Genomic DNA, 13667 nt, shown 5'->3' with positions numbered 1-13667 from the left:
GTCCACGTTTGCTTCGTGGCTTCGGCTGCGTTTGGTTAGTATTACTCTCGTGGAATGTATGTCCATGTTTGTTAATTGTTTTGATAAGTCCCTATAATTATGAATTCAATCATTTGATGATTTTATATTCCATTGGTTTTTATTTAGTAATTTGTTTATAAATATTTATTTCATTTATGTGCTTTCTTGAAATCAAGTAATATTATCATTTGCTATGATAATTCAATGATTTGAAATTCTATTTGAGATTTTATAGAGTCATTTTATTATGAATTTATTAAATTTTTTCGCATATTTTGTCTATTGAACTTATATAACTATTTCAAAATTTCCATTTTATTTATGTTATATTGTTTATTGTTAGGACATTATTTACTGAAAAATTATTTTTGGTCTCAGATACCTTACCTAACGTTGATCCTCCTGCCGATCCTTAAGCACTTATAGACAGGTGGAGGGTTGATTGAATTTTTTTTTTTGATGTAATTATAAATTTTTATGTATCTTATTTTTATTTTATTTTTGAAAAGTACGGTTAGGTGCTCCACATAAGATATAACTAGAACTTTTATTTTTTTATATGTGTTGTCTGTCAACTGGAAAGAGCTAAGCTCCTAATTTACTTGATATTTTGACTGAAGGTTTTGTCAAAATTTTTATGAATATGTTGAAACTTTGTTATAATAATTAGTGTCAAAAGTGTTATAATTTCAATATAAATCTGATTTAATTTTAGAAATAGAATGAATTTACAATTTAAGGCTTACAGGAACGTGTAAAGCGATTCACATCCCATGTCAGTCGCTCTCCAATTTTAGGGTGTGACAGCTTCACTATGCATAATTTTATAAGGCTATAACTCACTCAATACAACTCCAAATCCAACAAACTATATATCATTGGAAAGATCTTGAAGTCTAGTTTTCAATAAAATAATTTTTACACTTAAATTCAATGTATAATTTGAGATGTCATCAAAATAATGAACAAAGGTCAACTCTAAATGTAGTGTAGAATCAATATCTCAAAACTCAATTTCTAAAATTCATTTCTTTCTCAATAGAATTTCAATTTGAATAAATATACTATCATAAAAAATTTGTTAGATTCTAATTTTAAATGAGATACTTTTTACATTAAAATAATATATAGTGAGAGATATGATAAGAAACATGACCAAAGGTCAAATCTGATTTTCTGCACAATCTGCATTTCAAAGTTTAAACTTTAAGTGTTCATAACTTTTTTAACTTAATTCCTTTTTTAGTAAATAGAAAACTTTGAAAAACTTTATAGAGTTAATAATCAAAATATTAAAAACTTTGTGAGATATATATGATCAAAGATGAAAATATAATTGTAGAAAAATACACCTCACTCTTTATCTTATGAGCTAAAATGTATGTTTTAATTTAAAGTATATTAAGCCAATATTTTATATATAAATCAATGAGTTTAACATAAAGACTTCTAGCCTAATGATATTATACCTATAATGTCACGCCTCAAAAATTAAATGTGACTAGCACGGGACATGTGCACAAACATGTATCCGTTAAGCCTTAATTAAGGAAACTTTAATATAATATTTTAATTTATTTAAAATAGAATGGAAAATCATTATAACATTTTTATATAAATAAAAGATTCTTAAACTTTTTATAAAAATTTTGACAGAACCTCTCATAAATAGAACTTTCCAAAGTATTTACAACATCAATGTACAATCTAAATCAAAAATATGGAGCTCTGCTCCTCCATAATCGATAGACAAATAGATAATAGACCATAATTCTATCTATAGTTAACGTAGAGTATCTAATTATAATTTTAAAGTATAACACATAATTAAATATCTACTTCAAAAGGAAGGCATTCTCAAAAGGTCTCCTCATCAATTCAGCAATGAGCCCCTCGGAGGTCAAAAAGAGGTAGATTATCAACTATGCTATCTGAGAATAAAAAAACTTTTAGTGAATAATATTCCAATTTACAGTTGGAAGAAATAATGGAAAGTAACATAAATGAGCAAATTAAAAACTTATTAGAATAATCAATTGTAATAATATAAACACATAATCATGATTATCAACAACAACAACTAGGTAAATGTATAACATATAAATATATGAATTCAATTAAAATTATTAGAAATTCAAGTTCCACCTTCAATTTTCCTCATATCCTCAAACACCTTAGAATTTATGTTTCTCAATACAAAATTCATAAACAGTAAAAATACTTATTTACATTTCAAAATCAAACTTAAAGAAAATAAGTCTCAAAACTCTTTCTTTTGTAGGACTTAATCAGAACAATTAATAAGTGTGGACATACAATCCACGAGAGTAAATAACTAATAAGCGTGGATACACAGTCTACGAGGGTAAATAACTAACAGTTGCTACTTAAAGCCATAAAATAATCAAGCATGGCTAGATGCCACAAAACAAGCACAGGCATGAAGTCCATGCATAACAAGCATGAGTACTACGCTTATGAATATCGATCCCTCCATTTCACATGCGTTGGCTTGTGCATGAGACTAACACCTCCTATAAACACCTTGTTAGCTTGGCATACTATGGAGTGCCAAGGGCTAATAAAACTGTCATTAGCAATTAATGTTCTGATTCAATCCCACATTTTAAAATCAAACATACATGGGCTAATAAAATCAATATATTTTCCCTTTTCAACATTTTTAATAGAGTAGATACTTTTAGATGTTCAATTGAAAGATAAATTCAACTATTTTATAAGATATAATATAATGAAAGTATTTCCATGCATGACAATTGATAATACAATTAAGATTATGAACTATAAAAATAAATGAATGAATAAATTAAAATACTTTATTACTTGTTCTTGCAAAATAAAATAATTATATAAATAAAAGAGAGGACATATAAATATGTTAAATTAATATATTTATGAAAATGAATTTGCCAATAGTTATTAGGACACTATTCACTTATTTGTAAAGTTTTCAAGTGTATAACTTCTTTTCAAACTAGTTCTCTAGGGCCAATCCTTTGTCCTAAAATTCCTAATAGTTAAACAATGTTATTGTCATTTCCCCAATCATATTTTACCATCCAAAATCTTTAAATTCAAAACAACTAAAAGGAATAAAAAGAAAAAAACTTTTACTTTTATCTTTTTCGACATTGCATGAAATATCCCAATGATATGCCAAATGACTATCAAATTGGTTCTTAAATTACTAATTCAAATATCTCTTCCAAAAACTTATAATTACTTTAGCTTTCGTTGCAAAGAACAAATGCTTACCATAATTATTTAATCAATGATGCCATACTTGTAATATATTTGCCACTTTAAATTAAAATCTTTTTTTTTATGCTCGATGCCTAGACCATAAAATCAGGTTCTTTTTCTCATCCAATCTCCTCCCAAAGGTTTTTTTATATCCATAATTGAACTATTCACCCCTCAACTTTCATCAATGAGAGTAATTATCTTTTAATGATAGTTTATTTAATCGACAATATACTCATCATATACATATATCATGCCATTATGTAACAAGAATTTCTCTTGATCATTTTTGTCTTATACCTTGTGGACACTAAATCTCAAATTATCACCAAACATTTTCCTATTCAATTCTATTTTCCAAAAATTCCCTAACACAAATACATGAATAATCAACTTTTCAAGTTTCATCCTTTAATAGAATCAGCACAAATTTTAATATAGTTCATTGGACTAAAATTTAGCGTGGTTCAACAACATCTTTTCCACACACACGTGCATGCAGCAGTGGCCTTGCAAACCAATCAAGAAAATTGTTGTTTCAATTACTTAGACACACACACAGAGCTAGAAAAAACGATGTCTCGAAAAGCAGCAGAGGGAGGGAAAAATTTTCAACTTCAAGCATCAAGTCACACACCCTTAAGCACATAATCAACAAGAAGAAAAGCTCAAGAATTCTCACCTTAATCACCTATAACAGCAGAGGAGGGAAAGAACAAGAGACTGCCAACATAATAGGGAGAGGAGAAGACGAGATTACTGCTGAACGAGGGAGAAATCCAACTCAATACACAAGAAAGGAAAGTAAATGAAAATTAAAATCACTAAACAAAGCAGAAAAAGAGCTTACAACCCACGCCACCAGCTCCGGCGATTGGATTCCTCACGCACACTGGCGACTTGAACGTGAACGCGAGAACAGAGTAGAAGCATGAAAAATAAGCAAAGATGGGAAGGATGATGGAGAACCTGGTGTCGCAAGACAGCACGAGCACCACGGCCACCGGAGACGTGAAGAATCGTGGAGGAGTGCAATGGCGGGGAAGAATCAGAACGTTTGTGTCGGTGAAGGGAAGGAAAGAAAAGAACTGGACGAATGCTCTGTTTTCGCGTGAGAGAGATAAATTCTGAATATACAAGAAAATTGGGAAAACTACAAGAAATAACACAAGGAAAAATTACAACAAAAGGCACAAAGTTTTTTCATAATTTAAAATAAAAATAAAACCACACTTTTTTCTTGGTAAAACTCAAACTCTAGTCCTTAAAAAAAAAAAATACTAGGTAAGTTAATCTAAACTACCACCCTCCACTTGCTATAAAGCTAATTTAAATAAAATATTAATGGGAGAAAATTAATTTAAGTCAATTTTTTTAAAAAAATTTGGGTCATTACATATAAAGTCCAAGGCTTCCAAGGTATATCTAAGATTATATGAATGTCATCATTTTTCTTAAGCTCTTTTTAAATTATCCTTCTCTTTATCTTTATGCTCTTCAATCATGAGTGTAGTAGCATACAAATGTTAACTTTAACTTTCTTTCTTTTTATGCTTACTTTCATCTTTACTTTGGACAACCTTAAATGATATATATATTATGAACAAAATAATTAGTCCAACTATCAATATGCATATATCCATCTTATGAAAGATGATATTATGAATACTCTTGGATATAGAATCAATTTAAGATAAGAAAAAATATGATAGTATAAAAATAATTTTGATACGCACAAATTATTTTTTTAAATCTCATGTAATATAGAATAACATTAGTAAAAACATTTTAAAGTACTTGTTCTATGATCATAATTAACTATTTTATATATATGTATTAAAGCATTTAGACATAAGCATGGTTAACTTATTTATATTTGTTATCATCAAAATTTAAGCTAAACATAATGTTACAAGTCATTGTGTCCAACACCTCTCTCAAGGACGACACTATGACAGCATCATGATGAACTAGGGAAAACACACCATGACCATGGAGCAGCGAATGATCACGATGTCGACCCTTTCTCCAATGACTCTACAGACGATGTCAAGCTGAGTGAGAGACACTGTCAAGGAGAATCTTCGACAATTTGAAGTTCTTTCTAGCGACGAGAGCTAGACACCTGCTGTAAAGTCGCTGGAAGACACAACAGAACCAATGGACGACTATAACGTGATGCCGTGAACCAGTGGACGACCACAATGCTGGCGCTTGATGAAGACACAACAGCCCAACGACGCACTAGTAGCTCATCTTCAGCGTCAGTAAAGGGAAGAATAAAAGGGAAGAAGAGAGAGAGAGACTCACACAGTAATGGACTCACATGTATTAAGTAATATGAGGAGTCAAGAACGTTTAACCAACATTGAATTTCAATCAAAATCTAATATTCACTTTCAATAACAAGGATATAAGGAGAATTATCAACAAGTAAGCACGTAAATAAAATCTGAACATGGTTTGAAAAGAATTTCTATTAATTCATTATCACATGCATAAGATATTGAATTGAGATATATAAATTAATGTTCGTGACCTTGCTCTGATGCCACGTGTTAAATTTAGCATCTCAAATTCATATAAATCAAATATAATTAAGTAAAATAATTTGCATACCTGAAGAATTCATTGATTAAATGTGAGATCTCGATTACCTCAAGTATAGGTGGACTCACAACTTACTAGATTCCTGTAGTTTGCAGAGAGTTCAGAGATAATGGAGATAAAGAAAAATGTATCGTATGTTTTGGTTATCGACTAATCAACTTATATGAATCATATCAACAACCGCTTTGATAAATTAATTAATTATTTAGTCTCATATTATCCTTAACTCAATTAGTTAAGTAATAAGGAATAATTGATAACTACAGGGTTGTAGGTTGGGCCTTTGTCCACTGGATTCACTTGTGTGGTCTACCTATCATTGTCCACACAAGAGTATAAAGACAATTTTGTTTAGGCTTATTAACTAATGCAAATCTATAAATATTTATAATATTCCAACAAATTTGTCCCTTTACCTTCTGATTCTAGTTCCCTAAAGTTCCCTCATGCTGTATGTATTTTATCTCCAAGTAATGCTACTTCTTGTGAACACCTTCACACTCTAGACTCATATTAGCTTAGGTATCTCCCTAAATTAAGTTCCCCGAAGGATTTTGGGAACTTACAATTGCTGATACACAAACACATTGAGGATTCATTTCTCTAGAACGCTTGGCATGTGTAAAGTGTGCAATGCTCCTGATTTACGCCAACAGATTCTATGTGCCTTTAGTAGTCTAGTTGTGACAAAAAACAAAAGTTTGAATTAATCCTGTAAGTTGTGAAAGAATATTGAAGTCTCATATAATTAGTTGTGAATTCTAGAGAAACCTGTGATTCTTCAAACCCCATTCTTGAGCGAGTTTACATGATTTTCACAAGTGATTTACATGAAATTCACAACTGATTATATACAATTTTTAGTAACCTAGGTCAGAAAATAAAAAAAAATTCAAATTAATACTTCATGTTGTGAATGTGAATACAATAATCCCATATAATCATTTTTGAATTGTAGGTAACCATATATTAAAATTAGGTAACTCAATTGCAAATGAGGCTATCTCCTAATGATCCTTCAATAAAATTTCAATAATTGAAAGTATGTAATTGAAATATATGACTTAGTAAAGTTCTTAATTGTCATTTTTTTTTTTTTTTGCGTCCCCCACCTCCAGGGTGAAGGTGGTGCCTAAAGTACACTACATCAATCCAAAATCAAATAAGGCATTATATACATATCTGCCTATCAAAGGTAATTTACAAGGGCTCATTTTTAGTTTGTGGAATATTTTTGCAAATAAGAATGTTAATAGAAATTAATATAATAAAAAATATGATAGATTTTAAACTGAGATAATAAATAATATAAAAATAATTATAAGGGATTAAAAAAATTTGATCATGATTTAAACAAAACCCCAATCCAATGCTGATTCTGGAGTGAGAAAAGGAAAACCAAATTTCACTCTTATTGCAAGATCTGCATTCAATACAGAGTGGAATATCTCAACCTCTTTAAATTTAAACGAAAGGAAAGGGGTCATTCTAACATCATTTTTATGATGATTGTCTATCAACATTGACTTGGTTCATAGAATTCTGCACAACAGGTAGCCCATTTCAACTTGAACTAGTCTTCTCTTTAAGTTTTGTTTTATGTAATTTTCATGGTCATTTTTTTTTTGTAATTTTTAATATCATTTTCTGTTTTTTTTAGTTAACTTATGATTAAAATTAACTTTTATTAACAGTAAGAATTACATAGCACCATTATTAAAAGTTAAAGGGGAACATCACAAAAAAAACAAGTTCAAGATCTCTGATTACACTCATAAATCCATAATTTAGGGGTCAAATTACTGTTTAACCTGTGAATTTAAATGAATGAAAGGCTCAGTCTAACCCCACTTTTATGATTATTGTCTCCGACAGCATTGACTTGGTTTGTAGAATTCTGCACCATAACACGCAACCTTCTTCATTCAGGCTGTGTATCACACGCAAACATGCAACAGGAAGGCCCATTTCAATTTGAACCAGTCAACAGCCAACTTTTGTTTTGTATTGTTTTTTTTTTTTTTTAGTTCTTCTTTTACATCTCACCACTGTCTTCTCTGTTGAAAGCGGTTAGGTGTTAACTTTATGTTTTGTGAGGAAAATGACAGTTAGATTGTAAAATGATGAATTAATGACAGTTAGGTTTTGAAATTTTTAGAGGATAAATTATAAATATCAATTCTAACAGTTATAAATACAATTTATATTATAATTAAAGAGTTCTATTTGATACTTAAATACTTATTTACAACCGAAACTCCTGAATTTACAATTATTATTTTTAACTTATTTTTTTAAAAATTTATCAGAACCTAATTGTCATTAATTTACGGTTTTGGGACCTATTGTTATTCTTCCTTTTTTTTTTTTTTTACTTCTTTTCATATTTATATAAAATATTGTTTTTTTTGTAAGATAACACAGGCATAGGCCCTATTGTTCATATCTGACTTCAGAGCAAGGTAATGTTTTTTTAGGGGTAAAAAAAAAAAGCAAATCGACCTTTAAATTATTTGTCTAGGAACATCTAAGATCCTAAACTCATTTTTGTATAATGTTCTCCTTTAGCTTTTTAAAAACGATGCAGTTTGGCTTCTACTATTAATAAAAGTTAACTTTGACTATTAGTTGTACAAAAAATGATAGAAAAGGATATCAAAAATTACATAATAGGACCACTAAATTTTCTTGGTCCTTTTCTTTAATCTTTTGTCATTATTTGTAATTTTTAAGTCATTTATTATAATTTTTTGGTCATTTCTATAACTTTTAACTTTTGAGGTTCTTTTTTGTCATTTTTTAATTAATTGATAACCAAAGTTAACTTGAGTAAGGGCCATATTATATCTTTTTCAAAAGTTAGAGGTAACATTACACAAAATAAATTTGGGGTCACCAGTGGCCTTAGATTTATAGTTTAGAAGTCAATTTATTTTTTCACTCTTTATTTTTTTTACAAAATCTTCTTTTTCAAATCATGAAACATCTACTGTATTCATCATCTCAGTCTTATTTTCCTATCAGTCTCGACTTATAGTTTAGGTTTATTTATTATCATTTTTTAGTCATTTCTATGACTTTTAAATTTTGAGATTCTTTTTTGTAATTTTTTGATTAACTAAAGAACAAAGTTAACAAGGGTAAGGGCTAGATTGTACCATTTTCAAAAGTTGAAAGTAACATTACGTAAAAAATAAGTTTAGAATTCTAGGTGCTCTTGAACTTATAATTTAAAAGCCAAATTGCTTTTTCACTTTTTTTTTTTCAAACAAAGTCTTATTTTTCAAATCATAAAACATCTACTGTATTCATTATATTATCCTGAGTGCGCATCAAGCTTGTGACATAAAGTGTGAGAAAACTGAATTCAAAGTTAATAACATATTTTCTCATGCAAACATTTAATAGATAAAAAAAAAAGAAAAACTTAATTGTAATAAAAAAATTAAGAATACGACTTATAAAAAATTAATATCATGGATTTAGAACAGAATTAAGAATTACGATTTAATTATGTACAAACTGATTAAAGTCTTCATGAATTTAGAACAGAGCTAAGATATTATTTTAATTTTGAACAACCAAAGTCATTCAACACGTTTGGAAACTGGATGACGACCCGGATTTTCTAATCACTCATAGGTATTATTTAGTTTCTGATGAGTTGAAATCATTGATAAAATTTGATATTAAATTTTACTTTTCAACTTTTAATTGAAATAAATAGTTATTTATCATATTTTTACTTTGTTTCTATGTACAGAAAATATAAAACCTAATAATCGGTCAAAATTTAATATAAACTAGCACATCTGTTACATCTATCGATCTTCACTCGGGCAAAAACCTATTGAAATTCATGCATGGGAAGAGGTAACTACTCCCTCCGTTTTTGTTTATAGGAGAAATTATCACTTTTAATTAGTTTTTTTTATATAAACAAAATCATATTTTTCAATAATCATTTATTGCAAACTTTCTAAATTCCCTTATAATTTTATCATTGATAGTTAAGAAATAATTAATGAAGGATTGATTAACAAAATTAATAAAGGATATTGTAGTCCAATTTTTTTATTTTCAAATACAATTAATATAGTTAACTGATTTTCGTGTGATATAGTTTTTTTCTCCTATAAATAGAAACAGAGGGAGTATTCTTCATTCAAATACTAACAACTACCTTACGTTACATTAATTAAGAAGACTTTCCAATTTGAATTTTGAATCAAACTCAAGGAATCAATCCACACTTTCTAACTAAAGAACGCGTTATTAAATTATTAATTAAAGAAAGTCCACAACTACCCTGCAGCCAACTTGTGTTATATATATAGAGGCATGAGTGCCGTGAAATTATCATACGCATCAGTTAAACACAATAACCAATAATTAATGGCTTTCAAAGGCACTGTCTTATTTTGGTGGTTCTCTTTCTTTCTGTTTTGCTTCTTACTGCTGAAGCATTCGCCAGAAAACTTGGTGGTGCTTCGGATCTTCATACATGTGAGTGATGCTTTCTTCTTAAATCTGTGTGGCTTTCATTTATAAACTTACTCTCGTTACTCACTTCATATATATAGACAATCAAAGGCAGAGACAAAGTGGGATCAGGAGAACCACGGTCCCCTAACTTCTAACCTGTTTAAAATTTTTCATAAAAACATGTTTATGTTGTGAGAAAACCTATTTTTTAAGATTTCATAATATTTCTTTCAAATTTTTTTTACAAAAATCATAATTTAAAAAATATTTTTTATTATTTTGAAAAAAATACTTTAAATAGCTTCTAAAAATAATCTGATATGATAAATGAAAGATAAATCCAAATCTCATGTGAAAGAGAACAAAAAATAAAAGAGAAAACAGACATGGCCCTAATGCTTCTCTCTCTCAGACACACACAAACACACTGATTATTGATTATTGATTATCAGTATAAAATATATATTTTTTGAAAGCTACACAAGCAAAGATTCTCGCCACCAAAGCATCTGGCAATCGATGCTTGATAGGAGCGGGAGTGCCAAGAGGTGATGTCCCTCGTTTGCCACAATTATTAGTAACAATGAAAAGGTTGTGATCTATTTGGGAGATGACTATCATTTTTCTTTTTCCTTTTCTTTTTGTAATTTTTATTTTGTTTCTGCAATAGTATTGGAAGAAGAAGACATGTGTTTCAAATTATATGTGTAGTATGTAATATTTTAAAAGAGTTATTTAGTTATTTATGTACCTGGGATAATGACTTTCTTGAATATTAATTGCCAACTGTGCAATTCCCCTCTTCATATACATTTGCTAGTCGAGAGCACTTAATTACTTATTATTAGCATACTAAATAATAAGCTAATAAACTAACCCATAATTCCTTATGTAATTAATTATATGGATCCTACTTATTGACCAGCTGTAATTAATGACGACCGAGCGAGGCTAGCCTAGAGTTCCTATTCAGTGTTCGTTTTGATTTGGATGGGGACAAAAATGGGAGTGAGAGAAAATAAGGAGGAAAAACTCCCAAAAATATAAAGTAAAAATTTACTATTTTTTCAAAAAATAAATTTCTTAATTTTCTCTCTTCCCATTTTTCCTCCATCAATACCAAGCCGATGCCTATTTTACCAATGGCCCTATTTTATTTTAGGAAATAATGCATCTTTTAAAGTGGAGAACATGTGAATTTAATGAAATTTTTCTTCGAAAGAAAGAGAGAAAATATTTTATGTTTTATGAAAAAATTATAAAATGAGGACAAATATATGAAAAAAAAAGGAAAAGTTCACACAAATTCATGAATCTCAACTGTAAATAATTTAGGAAAAATGACAATAAACCCCTAATTATATAAAAGACAAAAATGGTTATGTTATGATCTATTCGGGAAAATGATGAATATTAATTCATGTGTTTTCTTTTTAATTATTGTATACTTCTTCATTTTTGCACTTCTTGGAAGACCAAGATATGCATTACCCAGAATTAAATAAATTCATTTCCAAATAGCTATGTTGTGAATTTAATATATGTTATGATAAATCCAAAGGAATCCACAGGACCACAGCTACGCAAAAGTTATTATATGTATTCTTTTCATCCCAAATTATAAGATAACTTTAGAGTAATCTTGTTGTTCAAAAATACAAGAAATTTTGGAAAATTAAAGTTTTATTAAAGATATTTTTTGAATATTACCCTTCAAATAGAGAGAGAATTGAAATGATATTGTAGCATATTCCCTCCAGACCAAAATATAGAACATTGGTAATTAATTCACAAATTTCAAAAAATGTTAGTCAAAAGCTTAATTTCTTAAAAAAATTACATCTTTTCAATTATACCCTTATTAAATATCTAATATAAGAGTATTGATAGTAATAATTAAAATTTTAATGTATTATTTTTTCAAAAAGAGTAATAAATGAAGTAAGGGTATGGTTGGAAAAATAATTAAAAAAGTTACTTGATACTCTATTTTGAACCAATTAAGGCTTTTAGAAGATGACTAACATTATGTTAAAGAGGGAGTAATAATTAAATATATAGAGATGTTTTTGAAAGTTTATACTCCCTCAGGTCCAAAATATAAGCATTTTCCCTTAGCTAACTTTGGTTCAAAATATAAGCAGCTTAGTATATGCAAATTTTTTACCATTTTACCCCTTATATTTATTAACCTATATATTTGTGTAAGTGTATCTCTCTGGTTTTTTCCTTTTGATAACACATGTAAGTGTATCTCTCACTTATCATGGAAAGAGATATATATTTTTCTGGGAATGTGAAATTTATTGGTATGCAGATTTTTCTTAAAAACTACTTATATTTTGAATTGGAGGGAGTACTTTTGTTTTGATAACACATTGTTGACTTATCTTTTCTTCACATCTTGATTAGTCTATTTTTACCTTCATTTTTGTAAATACATTCCATTAATTCCTTTCTAGTAAGAAAATAGGTCCTAAATCTTATTAACTCTATCTAGAAATTTAACAAATTTTTCCCATCCTTGGTCTCTTCCTCCATAATTTTTCCTATCCACTTGACTTTCGTCTCTCAATACTAGTGCTATGGCACCTAAATTCTCATGCTATGGCATCCGTGAGCTTTTCTATCCTTGATCTCCTCCTCTATAATTTGTCCATTTCCTTGCTTGAGCTGTTAATGTTCACCTATCAAAAATTAAATTTTATAAGTAGACATCTTGCTTAATTCAAATCCATCAATTCCTTCAAAAATATAAGAACGAGATGATGAATTTAGCTAACTTCTCTTTAATTAAGCATAGAAATACTTCTCTTTTTCATTGATGAATCCCAAATGTATCTAAATACACCACAATTATAATTCAATTCAATTTCACAATTTATGGATGTGAGGACAAAAATCGCATATAATCATTTTTGAATTGTTAGTAAACCATTTATGAAAAACCAGATAACATAATTGGGTATAAGGTTGTCTCCAAATGATCCTTCAATTTATTAATCCAACCCGCTAATTCATAATTGAGATATAACAAGAAGTGGGAAAGCTTGAAACCTACAGCCAAATAATGAAATATAAAATCATAAAAAACGACAACATCGAGAGTACCTACTATGCTTAACTTCCTGGGAAACATGAGAAGAACAATTCAAACTTATCAGTTTATACTAGAAGCAAAGATATGGATTAACACTAACCCTTCAATCTCACCAATGCTTATTTAAACATGTAAACTGAGGACGCAACACATTCTTATCTTTTTATAATAATGCACCATGTTAGTG

General features: G+C 28.8%; 1 long non-coding RNA gene across 1 annotated transcript; it reads right to left on the bottom strand.

Annotated features, from left to right (window-relative positions):
- Positions 1 to 1656: 1656 nt before the first annotated feature.
- Positions 1657 to 4362, bottom strand: LOC129312665 (uncharacterized). Its single transcript, XR_008593648.1, has 3 exons — positions 4136 to 4362; positions 3968 to 4047; positions 1657 to 1952 (listed from the first exon to the last, which is right to left on the bottom strand). It is a non-coding gene; the product is annotated as an uncharacterized LOC129312665 (long non-coding RNA).
- Positions 4363 to 13667: the final 9305 nt, after the last annotated feature.

Source organism: Prosopis cineraria, unplaced genomic scaffold (genome assembly GCF_029017545.1).
Source record: "Prosopis cineraria cultivar Desert tree isolate PC_DT_omini unplaced genomic scaffold, ASM2901754v1 PC6, whole genome shotgun sequence".
Lineage (NCBI taxonomy): Eukaryota > Viridiplantae > Streptophyta > Magnoliopsida > Fabales > Fabaceae > Prosopis > Prosopis cineraria.
Note: the sequence above shows the minus strand (reverse complement) of the source record. Positions and strands in the feature narration are given on the sequence as shown.